The sequence below is a fragment of the Tenrec ecaudatus genome, chromosome 7 (assembly GCF_050624435.1).
Source record: "Tenrec ecaudatus isolate mTenEca1 chromosome 7, mTenEca1.hap1, whole genome shotgun sequence".
Taxonomy (NCBI): Eukaryota; Metazoa; Chordata; class Mammalia; order Afrosoricida; family Tenrecidae; genus Tenrec; species Tenrec ecaudatus.
In genome coordinates, this window is record NC_134536.1 from 70,094,663 (window position 1) to 70,118,591 (window position 23,929).

At 39.4% G+C, this 23,929-nt stretch overlaps 1 non-coding gene across 1 annotated transcript; it reads right to left on the reverse strand.

Moving 5' to 3' along the window:
* Nucleotides 1-19,988: 19,988 nt before the first annotated feature.
* Nucleotides 19,989-20,120, reverse strand: LOC142454013 (small nucleolar RNA SNORA16B/SNORA16A family). The gene has a single exon (XR_012785552.1). It is a non-coding gene; the product is annotated as a small nucleolar RNA SNORA16B/SNORA16A family (small nucleolar RNA).
* Nucleotides 20,121-23,929: the final 3,809 nt, after the last annotated feature.

Below are 23,929 nucleotides of genomic sequence, written 5' to 3' on the forward strand. Positions count from 1 at the left end.
AAGGGCACCAGGACAACAGAAACGACCAGAAGGTGGGCACAACCAAAGCTCTGCAGAGAGAACATGGTGCCGCGAGGTGTCTGGACTTTAGCCTCCGCCATTGTGAGACACTAAAATTCTGTTTTTATAATCTCCCAAGTTTGTGGGATTTTCTTACAATAGCTCTACTTCTTCTCAAATGCTATGCATCACTCTTAACTATGCATCAATCCCTATCCTTCTCTGCCAGACCCTTGTCTACTTACTGCCTTTATAGATCTACCTGTTCTGCATTTCATATACAGAAAATTATACAAAACAGAAAACAAGCAAACAAAACCCAACAACAATGACTAGTCAAAAAAGAGAAAACCAAAAATATTAAAAATGGAAACAATTTAAAAATGGGTCAAAAGGGAGATCAAATGATAAGGTGCTACATATTAACCTACCTATGTCTGCCACAGCCGAGCTTACAGTGCTCTCTGCAAGGCTATCCATATCCCTGGATTGTATTTAGAAGGGATTATCCTGAGACTTAGAATTCTTGTGGAGACTTTACAAATTAATTCGGAGCTACTACTCTCATCCATAGCTGTCTGTTGAGTGTGCGTCATTTAAGCTCTGGTATCATTCTGTCATTTGGATATGGGTTATAATAAAACCAAAATTATAAATACAATTCTTGGGTCACATGAGGTAATGTACTCCTTCTACATGGACTTAGTTGATTCCTTACTCTGATGGCTGATTGGTTTAAGACAAACCTTTAAGACCCCAGACACTATTCTTTCTGATAGTTGGGCACCACCTGATTTCTTCAGCATACTTTGCAACAGCACGCATATCTTCAGTGATCTCTTTATGAGAATGAGCGCCAAGTAGGGCCAAGTCATTAGAACTAATTGTTCTTAGATTGAAGCTAGCAATGAGATACATTTCTATCTAAACCTCAGTTATTTATATATGTATCTTATAATGTAGAATATGAAAGAAACAGTTTTAAAGACAGTAAACCATCTTTAGCTCAATAATACAATAATAGTAATTTGATCCACATTACTACGGATGTAACAGTTTCTAGCCTCAACCATTATATGAATCCTCAATTTTAAGATAATAAGTTTTAGGGAAGGTGGTTAATAATTTGGTGTTGTATTAAGCCAAATCATATGTTCATAAGCTCATAACCTATAGACTGAACTAATCTTGTTTTTGAAGTTACGTTATTTAAAGCTATCCAATTTTCTATAATACTTTTACTTTTGAGTCATATAATTTGCTCATTTTAATAAATTTTAGAAGCAGTTTGAACAATAATAGGTTTGTATAGTATTATACAATATAGTTGTTGCTTGATACAAAGTCTAATCTTGCAACTAAAATAAAAATACAATTGTATTTCATTACGTGGTATGATGAGAACAAAAAATTAAAATATAGAAATAGGATGAGATATTTTGTTTTGATATATATTAATATGTCCTTAGTGTTATATATCACTAAAATTATAGTGTTTTTAAAAGTGCTTAATTTTGTGGGATATATAGTTATTAAACTTCTATTCTATTCGTAAGTAATGTCAGTCTGATGCCCAGCTATAATGATGGACTTTTTCCTTATTTTTTTACATGGTTCTCTTAGGGGTAGCATGATCTTTTGAGTCATACCTTAAGATAAGTTACTTTACAGTAAATTAGACCAAAATTGCCAATAACCTAATTTACAAACAGAACTGATGAGCAGAAGCAGAGAGAGCGTGTTGTTTCTGTGGCTTGGTGCTGACCAGAGACGGTGTTCATGAGGTGGGCAGGGGACGGCAAGCAAGGGTCGAGATTTGGACCGTGCATGGGCACAGTGTGTGCAATATCCTGGGACTATACCTCCCAGAAGTCCTGCTGTTAGGTGGGGTTGACTAGAAAAACAAACCCAGTGATACTCATGTATGTGTAAGAAAGAGCGTTATATCAAGAAGTAATTATATTTCATCACAACATCCCAGCCCAATCAAACTCAAGTCCATAAGTCCGACGCTAGTCCATAAGGCCCCCTTCAAACTCCTGCAGTCACATGCAGTGATGCAGAATGCAGGAAAGTCAAAGGCTGGTGGGTACAAAATCTTGTGGATCACAGATCTCTGGCAGCCAACTGCCCTCAGGAAGGTGATGGCAGAGAAAGAAGGGGAGGTTCCCAGGGCCCTCTTGATGAGAAGGGGGCAACCAGCAGGCTGGGACCTGATTGACCACCCCGACATTTTTAAAATATTGTCAAGTTGACATGAAATTGTGCAACTATCGCCACTGTCTACCCCACTGGAAGTTCTCCCAGCACCAGCGGAATTTTCCAGACCGCTCTTCTGTGCACTCAGGTGTCACAGTAGTGGGTAGTGAGGAAGCACTGGGGGGAGCACGCTGCATGCTAAGGCTTTTCCTCCTTCCGGGAAGACTCCCAATCACATTCCCATTGTCTGTCTCGCAAAGTAAATCCTTATTTGAAGAAGACAAGAACCTCAAACCCCTATTATAACATTTGAAGTAGATGAGCTCATGTCACCCCATTTTAATCAACCTAACGGCTAAGTTAAAATGCCTCCAAAATTCCCCCTCTTCTTGTCCTCTAAAGCATCACCGGCAAACTCTGCCCTGACCAGATTTTGTCCTGTCCAAGGTCTTCTGTGTTTCTTGGAATTGACCCTAGAGCAAACCTTTTCCCCCTCCTTTTCTTATCAAGGAGGACCAATTAGTTCTTTAACAGAGGGCTGGGGTGTATACTTTTCCTTACCTGGGGGTCTTAACCAAGGACAAGATCCAGGAACAAGTCTTAAAAGAGGGCACCAGGAAACTTTACCTAAATCCATTTAATTGTTGCTTGTGTTGCTTAAAAATACTTACATTTCTTTCTTTTTGTTAACATTTTATTGGAGGCTTATACAATTCTTATCACAATCCATACATACATCCATTGTGTCAAGAACATATGTACACATTTGTTGGCATCATCATTCTCAAAACATTTGGCTTCTACTTGAGTCCTTGATATCGGCTCCTCATTTTTCCCCCTCCCTCCCCATTCCATCCTCCTTCATGAACCCTTCATAATTCATACATTATTATTATTTTGTCATATGTTACACTGTCTGATGTCTCCCGTCCCCCCACCCCGCCCTCTTCTCTGCTGTCCATCCCCCAGGGAGAAGGCTATACGTAGATTCTTGTAATCAGTTCCCCCTTTCCACCCCACATTCCCTCCACCCTCCAGGCATCCCCACTCTCACAACTGATCCTGAGGGGTCATCTGTCCTGAATTCCCTGTGTTTCCAGTTGCTATCTGTACCAATGTACATCCTCTGGTCCAGCCAGATTTTTAATGTAGAATTGGGATCATGATAGTGTGGGAGAGGAAGCATTTAAGAAATATAGGAAAGTGATATGTTTCATCATTGTTACCCTGCAACCTGACTGGTTCATCTCCTCCCCACAACCATTCAGAAAGGCGTCTCCAGTTGCCTACTGATGAGCTTTGAGTCTCTACTCTTCACTCACGCTCATTTACAATGATATGATTTTTTTGTTGTTCTTTGAGGCTTGATAACTGATCACTTCGACAGCTCGTGGTCACACAGGCTGGTGTGCTTTTTCCATGTGGACTTTGTTGCTTCTGAGCTAGATGGCCACTTGTTTATCTTCAAGCCTTTAAGACCCCAGACACTATATCTTTTGAAAGCCAGGCACCATCAGCGTTCTTCACCACATTTGCTTATGCACACATTTGTCTCCAGTGATTGTATCGGGAAGGTGGGCATTCACTGATAAATGATTTTTTGTTCTTTGAAGTCTGATAACTGGTCCCTTCTACACCTCGTGATCAGACAGGCTGGTGTGCTTCTTACATGTGGGCTTTGATGCTACTCAGCTAGATGGCCACTTGTTTATCTCTAAGCCTTTAAGACCCAAGATGCTATATCTTTTGATACTCGGGCACTATCAGCTTTCGTCACCACAGTTGCTTATGCACACATTTTTCTTAGGCAATTGTGTTGGGAAAGTGTGCATCATGGAATGCCAGGTTAATAGAACAATGTGTTCTTGCATTGAGTAAGTACTTGAGTGGAAGTCCAATGTTCATCTGCTGTCTTAATACTAAACGTATAAATATATGCACATACATCTATTTCCCCACCCTCCAATATAAATATATTTCCATATGTACATGCCTGTATTTAGACATCTATAAATACCTTTTCTCACCTAGTTCTTTCCTCTGTTTCCTTTTACTTTCCTCTTGTCCCTCTATTCTGCTCAGCTTTCATTTAGGTTTCAGTAATTTCTCTTGGTTACATTGCTCTTGCTGAATCCTACCAGGCCTCTCACACCCTTTGCCACTGATTTTGGATCACTTGTTGCTCCCTTGTCCCTGGGTTTGTCAGCACCACCTCCTTACCCCCACCTCCCACTCTCCCATGTCCCCTCCACAGGCTCCCCACTTATTGCCCACAAGCTGCATTCATTTCGCTTTAAGTCTGGTCCCTCTTTTCCTGTGGAGACACAAACAATACCCTCCCTTAAGTGGTTCAGTGCCCTATTCCCCCATCACACATCTTTTTATTTTTCCCTTTTTCTCCCTCTACCCCACCCTGTTTAGTTGGCTGCCATATGTACCCCTAGATTGGTCTGTCCCTTGTCATACCACCTAGACCTCACTCCTGGAGTTTTTGTATACAGTAGCTTTTTCTCTGTGCTGCTTTTGCAGTTACTTTTCAGTTCTTTCATATATATATAAATATATATATGTGTTTATACATATATACACACATATAAACTTACCAGTGGACTCATGTTATACTTGTCCTTTTGTGCTTGGCTTACTTCACTTAGCATAATTTCCTCCAGTTCTTCCCATGCAGCAATATGCTCCATGCATTCATCACTGCTTTTTAGCAATGCATAGTACTCCATTGTATGTATGATTGTATGTATGTACCATAGTTGTTTAATCCATTCGTCTGTTGATGGAAATTTGTTTCCAACTCCTTGTGATTGTGAACTGTGCCACAGTGGACATTGGAGCACAGATGAATGGCCATGGTTTGTTTCTTGCCTCTTTAGGGTATATGCCCAGATTGCTGGGTTGTAAAATACATAAATTTTAACTTGCTTTTTCTGCTTTCTGTACCATGCTTCCTTCCTAAATGCCATGAATGACTTGGTCAGAGAAGCATCAGCACTGCAGCATGGCGGAACTTTTCTCTTGATGGTCCTCCTGCAGTCCAGCCTAGCCTGATAGAATAAAGACTTCACATAATTTCACTTGGGAATTGTAGCCCGCAACGCATTCACCACAAAGTAACCACTTCCCAGTCCTGTGCCTTTCTCACAACCATTACGCTTGTGCCCATTGTTGCAGGAATTGTGTCAATCCGTTCCCTTGATCTGTCTCTTTTTAGGTGATCTATGTCATTTCACAGGGACTAGTGTCTCCTGATAGCACGTCCAAAGGATGTGAGACGTATCTCGCTGTCCTCACTTCTATGGAGTAGTCTGACAGTATTTCTTCCAGGACAGTTGTTTGTTCTTTTGACAGCACATAGTGATTTCAGCATACAATGCAGACACTATATTTCAAATGCACTGAGTCTTCTCTCATCTTTATTCACTGAAGATGGATCTAGACATACTTTAGTGTGCACTTTATGGAAGATCTTTTGGTAATTAATATATTTTCCTTACATATTAAATATGATGTTTTGTTTGCTTCTTTTTTTCACTCTCTTTCTGTTGAGGTCTTTTCAACCTTATTCTAATATTAATTCTCCAAATAATTAAAAACCCTACTTTTTCTTATTTACTGAATGAATAATTTAAATGCAGATAACTGTATTTTTCTCTAAACATTTTCTTGTTTTTAGCAATCATGCATATGCTTATATTATTAAAATTGCAGAACTAATAAGGGATGAATTTATATGTATTTTTACATCTCAGTCTCTCAAAACAGCCTAGACACTATACTGTCTCATTTAAATCTGATAAAATAGTATCTATCTTTTATGTTGCTTCTACCCTATGCTAAGGGAAAAAATGAATGCATTCTTTGGCAGCATAGTAGCCAGGGTATAGGGATTCAGACTAAAAAAGGACCAGATATCTAAGGTCTCCAAAACATGAGCCATGAGTTAGATTGATCACATCCCTGTGGTCTCCACACATTTAATTCTGGCACACAATTCAAAACAGGGAATAATAACAAAGTCCCTAAGGCTAATGTCTCAATGAGTCACTAATTTGAGGCAGCTACACTTGAGGAATACCTTTCTACAGCTGAGTCTTTAGCATTGTGTTATCTTCAAAGGGAGTTGTTGAGGCTGGCCCTTGTTGGGAGCCTATTGTAAGTTAGTATTCAAAGGGCCACAGTGCAAGAGCATGACAGCACCCCTGAACAATAGCTAGCATTCGCCACTGCCAAAAACAAGCAATGTGGAGTTATTCAAAATTTTTAAATCTATAATTACCAAATTATAAAAGGGGGTTCAGAACTTAAAATCCAAACAGCTTTTTTTTTTCACATTGTCCTGATTTGTAGCCAAATGAATGAAATTGTGGTATAGAAATGTTAATCAAAATAAGCCTTTCAATATATCCATGCATAAAGTTGTAACAGTAATCAGGAAGTCTGTGGTGATTTTTTTCTCTTTAATTGATGTTGGCGAGCTTTTCTACCAGCCAGTCAAAATTTTTATTTTCCATGTAAAAATCTCATGATAACATAAGTGAAAAATCTCAAGGTTCTAATATATTATGAATTAAGACCAATGAAGAATTGATTCATTTGAATGGTGGTATTGGCAAAGAATATTGACTATACCATGGAATGCCTAACGACTCAACTTAGAAATCCTGAAAGAAATACATAGTCAGAATGCTCCTTAGAATCAAAGATGACAGGACTTCTCCTTGCTTGGTTTGGACACGTCACCAGGAGGGACAATGGAAACACAACCAACCAGTGAAAATAGTGAGATCTTCAATGTTATGGATACACACCATGGCTACAAGAATGGGCTCAAACACACAGGCTGTTGTGGGGATGGTGCACAAGACGGGAATGCTTTTCTGTTATACACAAGGGTTCTATGACTACATTCAACCATATGGCACACTAATGTAATGACATCCACAACAGCAGCAACAGGCATTGAGGAATTGGATGAGGTCTGGTGGCATAGTGGTTACAAGTTGCGCTGCAATCGGCAATTAAATCATTTGAGACCACTAGGACCTTCTCCAGATAAAGACAGGCATTCTACATCCATGGACAGTGACAGTCTCACAGGGCACTTCCACACTGTCCTATAGGGTCACATTATGTTAGCATCAACTTGATGGAAATGAGGTGAAAAGGAAAGTGTCCTAGTGGTGCACTTGGTTAAGCATTGACTGGTGGTTCAAACCAACTAGCTTCTCCATGGGAGAAATATGACATTGGCTCTTCCTGGAAAGATTTACCCTCGCGGGATCTCAGAGTGATCCTGGAGGACAGAGTCACAGTCTTCTCAATGACAGGGGTATTAGTTTGAGTTTCTGGTTGAACATGGAATTTTAAAAAATCAAATTCCACGTTCATTCTTTTTGTATCCTTAAACGTTGACATACAAAATATTGGGGGGAGGGGTGGAAAAAAGTATAGGATTATAAAAATTGCTTGAAAGGTGATATTATTTATTCTTTTCGTACATCCTTGTAATATATCCTAATGCATATGTTAATGAGTATTTTGTGCCTTCATTTCCTTTCTCTATTGAAGCTATGCTGCCCAAAGTCAGGTAGGTGACAGTTCCCTGTGCAAAATCAGAGTTACTTGTAGCTTCCAGCAGTCAGGGGTGACCCAATCACCAAATGTGCAACATTTCTCTGCACCCCAGCAAAAATCTCTGTTCTCATGAATAATGATGATTGAACTTATTTCTTTTAATGGTGTTGCCTTATTATACATATTAGAAAGAAGACTTAGACTTGAAAAGTTCATCTTTTCTCTCTTCCAAGATTCTCCTAACCTAATATGCGTGGGCTGTAGCCTCCCCAGCAAAGCATGCACCTAATACGATCAGCCTTCTTATCTTTAAAAAAATAAAATGCTGTGTGTATGTGTTTCTTGCTCAAAAGCTTATTTTACTTGCCAACTGCCGAGGCAAGCAAAACCTAAACTTTCGTATTTAATATATAAGATGCTTCAAATATCGATTCTCACTTTTATTTTCATATCCAGGGTAGTCTATTTCTCTTTCACAATATCTATTTATAACAAAATCTATAAACTCAGTGGTCTTTAGGCCTTACAAATCAGATCACAGTTCTGAGTCCATGAATATGTTACTCATACTTTGTAATATCTTATTCTTATACTTTTATCTCGTGAACTATTACACATTATTTTAAAATATGTTCACATATTAGTTCCTTTGGAAGTAATTGCTTTCCTCAAAAAATATTTCACTTCTTTTTATTCCCACCTCCATTCCGTAAAGTCCTTTATTTAGAGGTATTATGTTTCTTTTTAAACTTTATTTTTTCACTTAGAAATTTTGACTCCCACAGGAACAAAAAATGTCTATATTGTGTATTTAATAAATAATATACTCTTTGGTGTAAGACAGAAACAGTGTTTGAGTCTCAGGCTTGGAGAGCAGATTTGACTCCTTAGCTAAACAAGGAAGAAGGAAAATCCAACTCCACACAAACTCAAGCCTGATTGCTACGAGGCAGTATAATTCTTTAAACTGCAGCTTCTTTTACCTCTTGTGACATCCACAACTCCTCCACAACACTCTACTGTTCTACTGGATTGGAAAGTCCTCCATTACAATGGCCGCGGCACACAGAAATCACAAATAATACTCATGATGAAAGAAATTCAGTAGGGAAGTTAACAGGTTTCCATTAGTCAGTATCAATAACAGTCAGTATTTTCACTGGTCTGTAGAAACACCTACCCCAGTAGCCAAGTCTCTCTCTGATTCACAGCATTTCAACGCAGTGGTCGCTTGACTCTGCCTCTACAGGCCAGGAGCAAGCCTGCCACTCCTTTGTTCTTTCCCATGGTCTCTGTGCCACTGCCTGGGTGTCTGTAGTCTGAGCCTACAACATGTTACACTGGTGGATCTTCCTTCTTGGTTCTGATAGTTTCCGTGTGAATTGAAACTTCGGAGTTAACCTCTCCATCTTGAGTTTAATTCCTCCAGAGATTCTCTTCAAAGCCACTGTGACCAAGGAAGTGTTGTGATTTTTAATGCATAAGATCACTATTGGTGAGAATTGACTAGATGGGATCCAACAGCAAAATAAAAATAAACTGTTGAGAGAGAAAGTGGGTCATGATGTGAAATTCTTCATTATTTTGTTATGGCATCTTAAACCAATGAAGATGACAATTTTCAGCTTTCATAAACCTGACTTGGTAAAATATCACAACTAGACAATGAAGACATAATGCTACCTAAGTATTTGTGTATGCATGTGTGAGTATATATGTCAGCGATTCGCAACTGGTGGCTTATAACCCCTTTGGGGGTCGAACAACCCTTTCACAGGGGTCGCCTGATTCATAACAGTAACAAAGTTACAGTGATGAAGGAGCAACAAAAATAATTTTATGGTTGGGGGGGGTCACCACAACATGAGGAACTGTATTAAAGGGCAGCGGCATGAGGAAGATTGAGAACCACTGGTATATGTGTTGGAATTTGCTGATTATAACTAAGTTTCAATGAGAAAATATCAGGAAGCGTAGGGTAAATATAAATAATACACAAGTCTACAACTCTCCTGACTTAAGAAAAGAAAATGAACTTTAGTGGATTGTTTACATTAATTAATGATATCTGAGAAACTCTGGAAATAACTTTAAGATGTATGTTTATATATATATATATATACATATATACACATTAAGGTTCTTATATCTTATAAAATAATTTTATAGGGTGTTCAGACAGCTCTAATCACAATATATGCATACATACATTGTGTCAGTATTTACATCTTAAAGGACATTTCACATGGGTAGAGACTGCAGTCTCTCATCCATTACTCTTTTACTCATACCCCTCATTTTGTTCTTTAAAAAAACACTTTTATTGGGGCTCTTACCTCAATCATCCATACGTACATTCCTCCAGTGTGTCAAGCACATTTGCACATATGCTGCCATCATCATTTTCAAAGCATTCTCTTCCCCCTTGAGCCCCTGATATCAGCTCCCCATTTCTTCTCCCTCTTTCCCTCTCCCGCTCTCCTTCACAAACCCTTGATAAGTTATAGATTATTATTTTCATATCTTACATTATTCTCTGTCACACCTCACCTACTTTTCTGTTGTTTGTCCCCCTGGGAGAGGGGTATAAGTTTATCCTTGTGATAAATTCCTCTTTTCTGCTCCCACCCTCCCCTAATACTCCTAGTATCTCTACTCTTATTGTTGGCCCTGAAGGATTTATCTATCCTGGATTCCCTGTGTTGCGGGATATAATCTGTAGCAATATGCATGTTCTGGTCCAATCTGAATTGTAAGGTAAAATTGAGGTCATGATAGTGGGGGGAAGGAAGCACCAAAGAACTAGAGGAAAGTTGTGTGTTTCATTGATGCTATACTTCACCCTGACTGATTCATCTATTCCCTGTGACCCCTCTGTGAGGCCATTCCCTGTGACCCCTCTGTGAGGGCATGTCCAATTGTCTACAGATGGGCATTGGGTCTCCACTCCATGCCCCGCCCCTATTCACATTCAGTATGATTTTGTTCTGGGTTTTAGATGCCTGATTCATGATCCCATCGATAACTCATGACCACACAGGCTGGTGTGCGTCTTCCATGTAGACTTTGTTGGTTCTCGGCTAGATAGCTGCTTGTATATCTTCAAACCTTTAAAACCCCAGATGCTATATCTTTTGATAGCCGGGCACCGTCAGCTTTCTTCACCACATATGCTTATGCACCCATTTTGTCTTCAGTGATCCTGTCCAGAAGGTGAGCATCACAGAATGCCAGATTCTTATAACAAAGTGTTCTAGTGTTGAGAGGGTACTCGAGTTGAGGCCCAATGTCCATCTGCAACCTTAATTCTTAACGTATGCTTACATATGTATATGCCTGTATTTAGACCTCTATAAATATCATTTGCCTCCTGGTTCTTTCCTCTATTTCCTTTTATGTTGCTCTTGTCCCACCATCATGTACGGCCTTCATTCAGGTTTAGTAATTCCTCACTGCTGTATTGCCCTTGATTAAGTCCCACTAGTTATCCTATGCCCTTCTCTCCATTGATTTTAGTTCACTCGTTTTCCCTTGTCCCTGGGTTGGTTCCCACCACCACCACCTCCGCTTTCCTGTCTCCCACCTCCCTTTCTCCCATATTACCCCAGAACCATTGATCCTGTTCATTTATCACAGAAGTAGTTATCCTGCCTATCTTTTCTAGATAGACATGCAGATATATTAATAAGCTCAAAAAACAGGCAAAAGATGCTTTTATCTTAATTCTATTAAAAACTTATTCTGATCAAACAATGTGTAACTCATTATATAGAACAATTTAATTGCTGCATTATTTATATAATCATTTGCATACAACTTATTAAAGCCCATGAAGGAACATTAATTGAATAAAATATTCTGTTTATTATAATTTCATACTTTATAATCACTAAAATTCACATTATAGAAGAATATTTAAAACTCAGAAATTATTGTGGTAACTTTTCAGAAGTCTTATATTGTCCTTAATTTTAAATGCTAAACAATTACCCTCAATATTTTAGTTCTCCATTTTCTAATAATTTCCAGGTTTTTTTATATGTGTAGTAAAGGAATGAAGACTGCATTGTAAATCCTCTTCTGACTTACAAAGAGAGAAGAGATGCAATCTTAGCAACTGAAGGCCAATTCTATGAGTCAGAGGTACAATTTTTGCCCCCCTACTGACATTCTTTCTCAACTTGTATCTCAACAATTATGCATTACTTCTCAGTGGTGCTTGGTAATTCATTGCACTGGAAACAGAATTCAGAGACAATAATCAAAATTATGGGGTTTATTAAGGAAGTTAATAGGTTACAGTCCCTGATTGCAAATGTTCAGGATATAATTCTTTTATCAGGACAGCCTCTGCTTAACTATACTCTCTGGCATGCTCTCTCTAGCCCTTGGTCTCTTAATTGTGGTGCCCCCTATCCTCTGCCTTTCTAAAACAATGTAGCAAAGATCTTTCAGTGTTCCTGATAAACACCCAAAGAGCACTTCATGTTGACTTAAATCTCAGCTAGCAGACAGAGTTCTAAGTACAGCATAAAGAGTTCCCCAATGAAGTACCTGGAGGCACTCCACTCCAAAAGTGAGCCTCCTGGCTGACGGCACTCAGCTTTACTTGCAGTGGGTGAAACAGTAGGTGACTGCTCACACAGTCAGTCCTTGAAGACAGAATGATAGCACAGGACATCTGTCAGAACCATGAAAATCATCACTGGCATCATTATTTTTGTATTCACAGCTTCTGCGCTATTTATAAACTTTGATTTTTTCTTTTAAGAAGCTATTTGTTTATTTGTATTTAGTTGAGGATACATAACTTGTGCATTGCCAATCAATGTTTTGTGAGTTAGAAGCATGAAATGAGATGATCTGGTCAAAATTAGGTAATAATTTATTATATTTGAACATGGATTTTTAAAAGAAACTGAAATCTAATTGTGAAATTTTCCTTTGTCAAACATAACTGTGTTAACCTGATCTCCATTCTTTTGTTTTTGATTTTTTTTCTTTTCTTTTTAAAGCATTTTATTGGGGCTCATTCAACTCTTATCACAATCCATACATACATCAATTGTGTAAAGCACACTTATACACTTGTTTCCCTCATCATTCTCAAAAATTGCCTTCTGCTTGGGTTCCTGGAATAAGTTCATTTTCCTTTTTCCCCTCCCCCTCTCTCCCCACTTCCCCCTCCCTCATGAACCCTTAATAATTTATAAATTATTATTTTATCTTATCTTACACTGCCCAGTGTCTCCCTTCACCCACCTTCCTGTTGGCTATCCCCCAGAGACGAGATTATATGTAGATTCCCCGAGATTGGTTCCCCCTTTCTACCTCCACTTCCCTCCCAGTATTGCCACTCTCACCCTTGGTCCTTAGGGGTTCATCTGTCCTAGATTCCCTGTGTTTCCAGATCCCATATGTACCACTGTGCATTCTCTGGTCTAACCAGGTTTGCAAGGTAGAATTGGAATCATGATAGTTGGGGGACAAAGCGTTTAAGAACTAGAGGAAGGTTGTGAGTTTCATTATTGCTACACTGAACCTTGAGTGACTCATCTCCTCCCCACTGCCCCTCTGCAAGGGATGTCCAGTTGTCTACAGATGGGCATTGGGTCCCCAGCATGCACTCACCTCATTCACGATGATATGCTTTCACACACACACCCACCTTTGCTGCTTGAAACTTGGTCCTCTCTGTCCTTTATGATCACACATGTTGCTGTGCTGCTTCCATGTGGGCTTTGTTGCTTCTGGGCTAGATGGCCGCTTGTTTACTTTCAAGCCTTTAAATCCCCTATGCTATATCTCTCCAAAGCCGGGCACCATCAGCCTTCTTCACCACCCTTACTTATGCACACATTGGTCTTCAGCGTTTATGTGAGGAAGGTGATCACACAATGATGGTTTTTGTTCTTTGATGTCTGCTACCTGATCCCTTCAACACCTCATGTTCACTTAGACTTGTGTCCTTCTCTGTGGGCTTTGTTGCTTCCTACCTAGATGGCCGTTTATTTGTCTTCAAGCCTTTATGACCCCAGATGCTTTATCTTTTGATAGCTGACACCATCAACTTTCTTCACCTTGGCTTATGCACACATCTGTCTTCAGTGATCTTGTCGGGAAGGTAGGTATCATGAAATGACCGTTTAGCTGAGCAAGGTGCTCTTGTAGTGAGGGAATGTGCTTGAGTAGGCCCAATGTCCACCTGCTACCCTACTACTAAACCTATAAATATGTGCACCTAGGTCTATTTCCCTCATAATCGCACATATATTTACATATGGACATGTCTGTATTTAGGGTTCTATGCATGCCCTTTTCCTCCCACTCCTTTCCTCTATTTCCTTATGCTCTCCTCCGGTCCTTCTAGGAAGGTCCTCTCTGGTCAAAGAAAATTTTTTCATAAAAATAGTTTCCCTTAAAAAAAAAGTAGTTTCACTCTTATTGTGATGGCTGATTTAAGGGAACAACCTGCAGCTATGAAATTATGTTGCCACAGAAAGTGTTGTGATGTTGAACATGGTTTACAAGGACAGCTCAGGGAGAGGAACATGTCTGATCAGAGCACATAGGAGCAACTGAAGGGGGAGGAAGAGCGACTGGAGCACATCCTGGCCCACCAAACCTTGACAACGATATCCCCGCTCACAGGAGCCAATGCACAAAGAGGACCATATGGCCAATGCCACTATAAGACACAATATCCATCACTGACTCAGAGCCCTACAGGGGACAACACTGGAGACACAGTGTGGGAATTTCACCTGATCTGACCCCACCTCACTGAGGCAAAACACGAAGGGTGTGCAACAGGACAGTGAATGGGAAAAACTCAACTGTACCAGTGGTGTTCTTTTTCAAAAAAGGTGAAGTGTTGATTGATAACAAACTTTGTCTGGACATCTGTCAACTTCTCAAACAGCAAGGGGAGCAGAGCAAGGAAGTCCTGAGGGAGTATCAAAAATAGACTTTGGGGCCAGGGCATGGTACCCCATCAGACTCAACCAGAAACCACTCCTAAAGGAGTTCAACAAACAGACCTTGAACTATTTACAGGCTTTTCTTTTTATTTGTCATTGTTTTGTTTTCTTTTGTTGCTCTGTTTTGCTCTATATTGTTTTTGTGCATATTATTATCTCTGCAAGTCTATCTAGACAAGATAGGCTGGATAAACAATCTGGAGGAGAAAACAACAGGACTGAAAGTTCTGGGAGGACATGGGAGAAGGGGAGGTGGGGAAAAGGATGTGGTGTTAACAAACCCAGGGACAAGGGAACAAGTGATTCAAAATTGGTGGCAAGGAGGGTGTCAAATGCCTCGTAGGGATTGAACAAGGGTTATGTAACCAAGAGGAATTACTGAAACCTAAATGAAGGCTGAGCATGATAGTGGGACAAGAGGAAAGTAAAAGGAAATAGAGGAAAGAACTCGGAGGCAAAGGGCATTTATAGAGGTCTCAATACAGGCATGTGCATATGTAAATGTATTTATGTATGATGATGGGGAAATAGAACTATGGGCATATATTTGTATGTTTAGTAGTAAGGTAGCTGTTGCGCCTCCACTCAAGTATTCCCTCAATGCAAGAACACTTCGTTCTATTAAACTGGCATTCCATGATGCTCACCTTCCCGAACCAATCACTGAAGGCAAATATGTGCATAAGCAAATGTGGTGAAGAAAGCTGATGGTGCCTAGCTATCAAGTGATATAGCATCTGGGGTCTTACAGGTTTGAAGGTAAACAAGTGGCCATCTAGCTGAGAAGCTACAAAGTCCACATGGAAGAAGCAAGCACACCAGCCTGTGTGACCATGAGGTGTATAAGGTATCAGGTAGCAGGAATGAAAGAACAAAAAAACATATCATTGTGAATGGGGGAGTGTGCAGAGTGGAGACCCCAAGCCCATCTGTAGGCAACTGGACATCCTCTTACAGAAGGGTCACAGGGAGGAGATGAGCCAGGCAGGGTGCAGTGTAACAACCAGGAAACATACAACTTTCTTCTAGTTATTTAATGCTGCTTCACTCTGCACTATCATGACCCCAATTCTACCTTACAAATCCGGCTAGACAAGAGGATGTACACTGGTACAGATAGAAACTGGAAACACAGGGAATCCAGGAAAGATGACCACTTCAGGACCCGTAGTGAGAGTGGCTATAACGGGAGAGTGGAGGGAAGGAGGGGTAGAAAGGGGGAACCGATTACAAGGATCTACTTATAATCCCCTCCCTGGGGGACGGACAACAGAAAAGTGGGTGAAGGGAGATGTTGGACAGTGTAATACATGACAAAATAATAATAATTTATAAATTTTCAAGGGTTTCTAGAGGGGGAGGGCAAAAATGAGGAACTGATACCAAGGGCTCAAGTAGAAAGCAAATGTTTTGAGAACGATGATGGCAACAAATGTAGAAATGTGCTTGACACAATGAATGGATAGATGGATTATGAAGATAGTCTTGTAGATCCAGTGGCGGTAGAAGCATCTCAGTGCTCGTGTGGTCTCCATGTTGTTCCTCCAGTTCTAGGGCTCTAGCATTGCCCATGTGTCTTGTTCGCAAAAATGACAAGAAGAGAATGAGTGTGTCTAGCCTCAAGTGAGCTATTTATCTCTTTCATGCCTCCAAATGAGGTCATCAAACTGTGACCTGATTGACAGGCTAGTTTCCACCCTCGCAATTTGGTAGATTATGTAACTGCCACATCAAGCTTTCTATTTAGAGGTTATGAAAAGATATTATAATATTGTGTGACAAAAAAGTCCTGAATTGTGGAAGACGGGGGACTGGTTTTCCTCCACAATATTGCGCTTGCTCAGACAGTCATCTAGTGACCCAGTTTATAGCAAAAAACCCAGCATATCTCTCTAGTCCCACATACCATACGCACCTGACCTTGCTCCATCCAACTTTCATTTTAGCCAATGAAGAGGGACATGAAAGGACAGTGTTTGGGTGACATAGAAGAGGTGAAAAAAATGAGGGAGGTGCTGTCAACCATCCAAACATGAGTTTGAAAAGGTTTCCAAGAATATAATGGCAGATTTTTAAAATATGTTAAATTTAATGGAGAGTACTTTGAAGGTGATAGGGTTATTTTGTAAAAAAAAAAAAATTAAATATATAGCTTTGAAAAAAATTCCATTTTGGGGGGACCTCCTCTCATATATATGTAAATACAATAAGAAACAGATGGATTTTGAGCCTCTATTGAAACCTTACCTCAGTACAAGAACAGTTTGCTCTAATAATGGGGCAATGTATGATACTCACCTTCCTGACATGATACCTGAATATCAATGGGTGCATAAGCAAATATGGTGAAGAAAGCTGATGGTGCCTGACTATTAAAATGTATAGAGTCTGGAGTCTTAACGGCTTTTGTTTAAAAAGCAGCCATCTACCAGGGAAGCTACAAAGTTAACATCAAATAAGCATACCAGTCTGTGTGATCATGTGCTGTTGATGGGAATAGGTAACAGAAGTTTAAAAACAAGCAATCAAACTGACATGAATGAGTGTGGACAAAGTGGAGACCCAAAAACCACCTTTAAGATAATTGGACGGTCCCTTTCAGAAGGGCCACATGGAAGGGATGATGTCCAGGGTAAAGTATCGCACTGAGAAACACATAACTATCCTCTACTTCTTTAATATTTTTTTCTCCTTACTATTATGGTCTTAGTTCATTTGATGCATGAAATTCAAGATATATAAACCCTTGAGAAGCAATAATGGGAGTAATGATTCCCTGAGTTTACACAAAGAAGGGTAGTGCAGGGGGGTAAGGGGGAATGATGACTGTATAACTCTAATCGAAGGGAACAGACAACCAAATTGTAGGTTAGTAGATACAATGGGTTATGTAAGATATGGCAAATAAAAATAATTACGATAATAAATAATATATTAATAAGTGTTCCTGGAGCATAGGGTGAGGAAGGAAGGGAATAAGAGGAGCTGATACCAAACAATTCAACAAGCAAGAAAATGTTTTGAAACTGATGGTATCAGCAAATGTACAATTATGTTTGATCTAATTGAATTATGGATTGTTGTAATATCTGTAAGAATTCCAAATAAAATGATTTATAAAATCTTTAGTATAACCACAGTAACAACACAAATGACATTGCTAGGATCCTTCATACCCAAGTCCTCAAAGTAACACCTTGATTCAAAGATACTGCCGCAGATTTACAGAGTGCAATGCATTGTTTGATCTCTGTGCTGTACTATGACTGGATCCCAGCAAGACGAAATCTTTGTCAACTTTAAACCTTTCTGTGTTTATCATTATCAATCTATTTGTGAGGATCTGGGTTTTCTTTACATTGAATTGTAACACATAGTGAAGGCTCTAATCTTTGATCTTCATCAGCAAGGGCTTCCAGTCCTCCTCCTTCAGCAAACTAGATGGAGTCATTTGCATATTACAGGTTGTTAACATGATTTCCTCCAATCTTGATGCCACCGTCTTCTTCTTAGAAGCCAGTTTCTCTGATGATGTGCTCAGCATAGAGATTGAATAGTACGGTGAGAGGATACAACCATGACACATCTTTCCAGATTTCAAACGAGCTCTGTTTGCACAACTGCCTATTGATCCTTTTCAAGTTCAAAATGGACTCAAATAAGTGGTCCCAAATATCCCTTCATGTCAAGGCTGCTCATAGTTTGTTGTGGAAGGCCATGGCATAGACAATGAGATGCAAATAAACATATTTCTTGTGTTCTCTGCTTTCAGCCAAGATTCATCTGACATCAGTAATGATATATCCCTTGTTTCGTGTCCTCTTCTCAATCTATTCGATAGCTCTGGTAGCGCCCTTTCAGATGACCGCGGTAACTATTTAGGGATAATCTTCCACCACATTTTACTTGCAAGTTACAGGAATGATATTGTTCTATTATTTGTGCGTTCGGTTTTATCACCTTTCTTTGGAATGGGTACAAATACTGATTTCTTCCAGTCAGATGAAAGAAATTTCCTCCTGCCTTCCCAATTTCCTGTCATATGCCCCTGAGAGCGACCAGTGATCTGTCAGTGTGTTTAAACTTCATTGGATAGTCTGTCAATTCTCAGAGCTTGTTTTAGCTGCTGTCTTCAACGCCGTTTAGACTTCTCATTCACTACCTTTGATTCTTTATCATATGCTACCTCTTTTTTAATAAACATTTTATTAGGGACTCATACAACTCTTATCACAATCCATATATACATCAATTGTGTAAAGCACATCTGTACATTCATTGCCCTCATCATTTTCAAAGCATTTGCTCTCCACTTAAGTCCTTTGCATCAGGTCCTCTTTTTTTCCCCTCCCTCCCCGCTACCCCTTCCCTCATGAAGCCTTGATAATTTATAGATTATTATTTTGTCATATCTTGCCTTGTCCTCTTGACATGGTTTAATGTCAACTAGTATAGTAATTGTGTATCATTTCTATTTTCTTTGATGAATCTTACACAGTTAAATATTTCATCAATTGAATCTTTCAGTATTGCAATTGAGGCTTGAATTTTGTCTTGAGTTTTTTCAGTTTAAGATATATTAAGTGTGTTCTTCCTTTTGTTTTGTTTTGTCTTTTTAACTCCCACAGGTTTTTTATTTATTAATCCAGGTACATTTAAAATTTTTTCTGCTGCATATAAAACCGCCTGCTTGAAGTTTTCCTCTCATCGTGTTTCAGTGCTCAAAACTCTGGATCTTTTGTGCTTCATCACATTTCCAGGCTGTTTTGCCAGCTAGATCTACTTTTAAAAAGCACAGCTGCATCTTCACATTTCTTTAAAAGCCAGGAAAAGGAGAAACATCCAGGTCACAGGTCACATGGCTCTGCTCCCTGTCACAATTTTCCTCCACCGGAGATCAACAATCTCCCTTATCCTGGGATTTTCAGCACAGCTGGTATGAGAACAGAACACCAATCATCCCGATGACCTGACCTGACTGCTCCTCAGTAACTAGGGTTGGAGACCAGACACAATATTTTTAAGGACACCTGCATCAAACGTTTCAGCTCTCAACACCAAGTGGCCTTAACTGTGTGCTTCCTCTTCAGGCCTGATTAAGCTTCAGGCCAGTGACTGCCCCCAGCCCCCATTGTGCTCACTGTCCCTGCACGCCATCGCCAGTATTGCTGCTGCCTTGAGAATAAAGCACTCCCTCCGACTATCCTGGCTGACATGAGAAGGGAATGTCTTTTCCTGAAAGGCTGCAGAGCCGTCACAGCACACCGAACGGTGGCTGTCAAGGAAAAATCACCGTGGGCTCTTCTTTGAAACAGCAGCTACATGGAAGCAACTGCAGTTTTGATAGGGGCCACCCCTTTTTGGTGTTTTTAACTCCAGGTCTTTACACATTTCTTTTTTCTATTAATTGGCATTAATACATATATTAAATCATTCCATAGTTTAATCATGTCCAGCAGAATCATACAGTTGCTACTACAATCAGTTTCCAAGTATTTTTTTTTTCCTATTTGGCCCAATTGATGTTGCCACCGCTTACCCCATACCCACTTCTGGGCTCTGTTCCCACCTAAACCCTTATTCCATTTGCTGACTCTATAGGTTCATCAGTCCTAGTTTTTATGCACCCAATAACAAAAAACATATACCACAACTTTAAGAGGGTAACCCCAATGACATAACACTTATGAGGTACTCCATAATATGTACAATCAACAACCAAGCAAAAAAACATAAAATGTTGGAAGCCAGATCAGAAACAGCATGCATTATAAGGGGAATCTGCTGACAGTTTTAACTGTTCAAGTCAGACGTATGCCTCTAGCCTTCTGACACAGCTCTCCAATGTACTCCATTGAGTAACCACCTCCCTCCTATCTGTCAATTGTGCATAGAAGGAGTTCACGGAGGCTTATCTAGTTCTATCTAGTTCCACCAATGAATCTTTGGATCCCATTGTTATCCACAGCATTCTGCAAAACAGATTCTCTGATTTGGACTCTGATACTCACCCCTCCCTTCAAGTTCAGATCACATGCTTCACAATCCTTCGGTGACTGATGATAGCGTGCTTTTCTTCCATGTGGATTTAGTTGACATGTCACTTCAATGGCTGTGACATGTCACTTCAATGGCTGCTTGTTCAGAGACAAGACTGTAAGACCCCAGATGCTATTTTTTTTCTGGTAGCTGGGCACCATAAAAATTTTTTGCCAAATTTTGCTACAGCACCCATATCTTCTGGGTGCCCATCCTGGAGGTAAGTTTTAAGCAGGGCCATGATATAACAACTAATAGTTCCTCATTTAGAGCCAGGATCTCGTGTAAGCCCCAAACACCTTCCTGGGTCTATATTTCCTTGTGTTTTCTTTCAATTTTTTATTATTTTAGAATTAACCCAAGTGACATGTCATTGCATTGTTCAATCTCGTCAAGCAGAACTGTACGATTGCTTCCAAACATTTTATTTCTTCCCGAGTACCTTGCCAGCATCTCTTTTTTGTTGCCCACCCTTTCCTGCACCTCCTGCTGAATTCTTTGTTCTATTTGCCCTCACTGTAGGTTCATTAATGCTGTGTTTCATTTACTGAAAAACAGAAGAACTTGTATTGCAACTTCAAAATGGCATCTCCCCCTCCATAACACCTCTGAGATGTATCCTGATATGAAGAGATAGAACCCAAATACAACAGAATAATCGTCACAGGTTTGCGTTTTCCCTATGCCCCTTTTGCATTTTTTTAAAGATTACCTCAGCAGACTCATGTTGTACTTGTCCTTTTTTTGCTTGACTTACTTCGCTTAGCATGATTTCCTCCAATTCGTTCCATTCAGCAATGTGCTTCATACATTCATCACTAGTTATTAGCGATAAATAGCACTCCATTGTATGTATATACCACAGTTTTTTAATCCATTCATCAGTTGATGGAAATTTGGGTTGTTTCCAACTCCTTGCAATTGTGAACTGTGCCGTGATGAACATTGGAGCACAGATATCTGACCTTCGTTTGTTTCTTGCCTCTTCTGGGTATATGCCCAGTAGGGGGATTGCTGGATCATAAGGTAGCTCAATTTCCATCTGTTTTAGATATCACCAAATCGATTTTCAAAATGGTTGTACATACCTACAGGTCCACCAGCAGTGGACAAGAGTTCCTATCTCTCCGCATCCCCTCCAACACTTGCTATTTTCTGATTTCTTGAATTGAGCTATCTTTGAGGGTGTTAGGTGGTATCTCATTGTTGTTTTAATTTGCATTTCTCTTGTGGCTAAAGATCGGGAATATTTTCTCATATGTTTGTTGGCCAAGTTCAGTCTCTTCTGACATCCATTTTTATCTTTATTTTTCTTTCCTCTTAAAAGACCTTTTGCTCTTTGCACATTGTATTCTTGATGTCTTCTTTTTTTTTTTTCATTGCATCAAATTTGCTCCAGAGATATTCTTGAAATTCTTGTGGGATATAATCAAGATAATATTTTGCCTCTTGTGGACTTCTTATAATTTTCAACTTCCACCTGACCTTACATATGAGCAATTGATAGTCTGTTCCACAGTTAGCCTCTGATTTCATTCAGCTCCTGATATTGAGCTTCTCCATTGTCCCTTCCCATAGGTGTAGTCAATTTGATTTCTATATATTTTTCTTGATGTGTCCAGAGAAATATAGTCACAAATTCATTGTAAAAAATAGTACTCACTATACAGAAAACATTGGTCTTGCAAATTTCTAATTAAGCGATCTCTAGCTTAGCTTCCATCCAAAAGATATTTTATTCTATTGTTGCTTTCTCTTTGTTCCCAATTTTTACATTTCAATGCTAATAATTATCAATGCACCTCGAATGCATGTTTGATCAATTTCACATGAAAGGTGTTTGTAAAAGTCTTCAATTTCTGCACCACTAGCTTTAGTGATTGGTACAAAAGTTTGAATAATAATTGTGTTGATTGGATTTCCTTATATGTGGATAGCTATTATCCTAACACTGAGAACAGTGACCTTGAAGATGGATATTGAATTGGTTTTTTGATGAGGAAGGTGATTCTATTAATCTTCAATCTGTCATTCCTAGCCTAGTAAAACCTATGATGTTCTGATTCAACATGGGCAATTCCAGTCCAGTTCAACTCACTAATTCTAAGAATGTCAATCTTTATGCATTAAATTTATTTTTGACGACTTTTAATATTACTAGATAAATGCTTTGTACATTCTGAATTCCAATTAACTTTACAGTTCTTTCCTCCCATTGGGGGTTATGCCCCATCAGCAAGTAAAGGTCCCAAAGGCTTTACTCCATGAATACCATGATGGCTGTCCTTACTTGGCAAATCAACCTTTTCACCGTCTTATTTTAAGTGCCTTCTGACCCAAGGGGCTCATCCTTTGGTGCTGTGACTGACAATGCTCCACTGCTATTCAGTGTTCACGAAGATTTCAGTATCTGACAAGGTTCTGCTATGAACAAGTGTTCAGTGGCTAATTCTTCAGAAGTAGTTAGTCGATTCCCTCTTTGTAGTTGTTTGTAGTCAGGAATCTCTGCTGAAACTTGTTCACTGTGAGTGACCCTGCTTGTATTTGAAATACCAGTGACCGTTTTCGGCATCACGACAACACACGTCAGTCAGCACAGTACGAAACCTCACAGAGTAATAATTAATACTTTATTAACTAGTTTGAAGTAAATACTAAAAATCTATTTTGGCCTATGCAATTTCATAGTTGATGGAACGGAAATCCACAAGTGTTAAAGAACTTGGCTTAGATTGCAGTGCTAGTAAGTGCTGGCGATAAGGGGGAAGCCTCCTCCTTTTCTTCTAGAACACACCTCCCCATCTAGGCAAACTCCTGCACTTATGAAAAAGCCTGAATCAGTTACAACATGTCAAGTACACTTTTACCATTAAATTCTTAAGATGTTTTTATTTCACCTATGAATGCACTTATCACGATGACACTTGATGGTAATTTTACCTGTGAAATTGGTTTCACTGTATGTACTTTAACTCACTTCATTAGCATCTCTTCTCCAAAGCTTTTCCAACTTGAAAAATGAAAGTTTTAATATAAAATACTTTACATTTAGCAAATGTTCACCTGATATTTTCCACCTTTTTCCACTCTTGTCAGTTTTCTTTGTGGAAATAATAGTGTGAGTT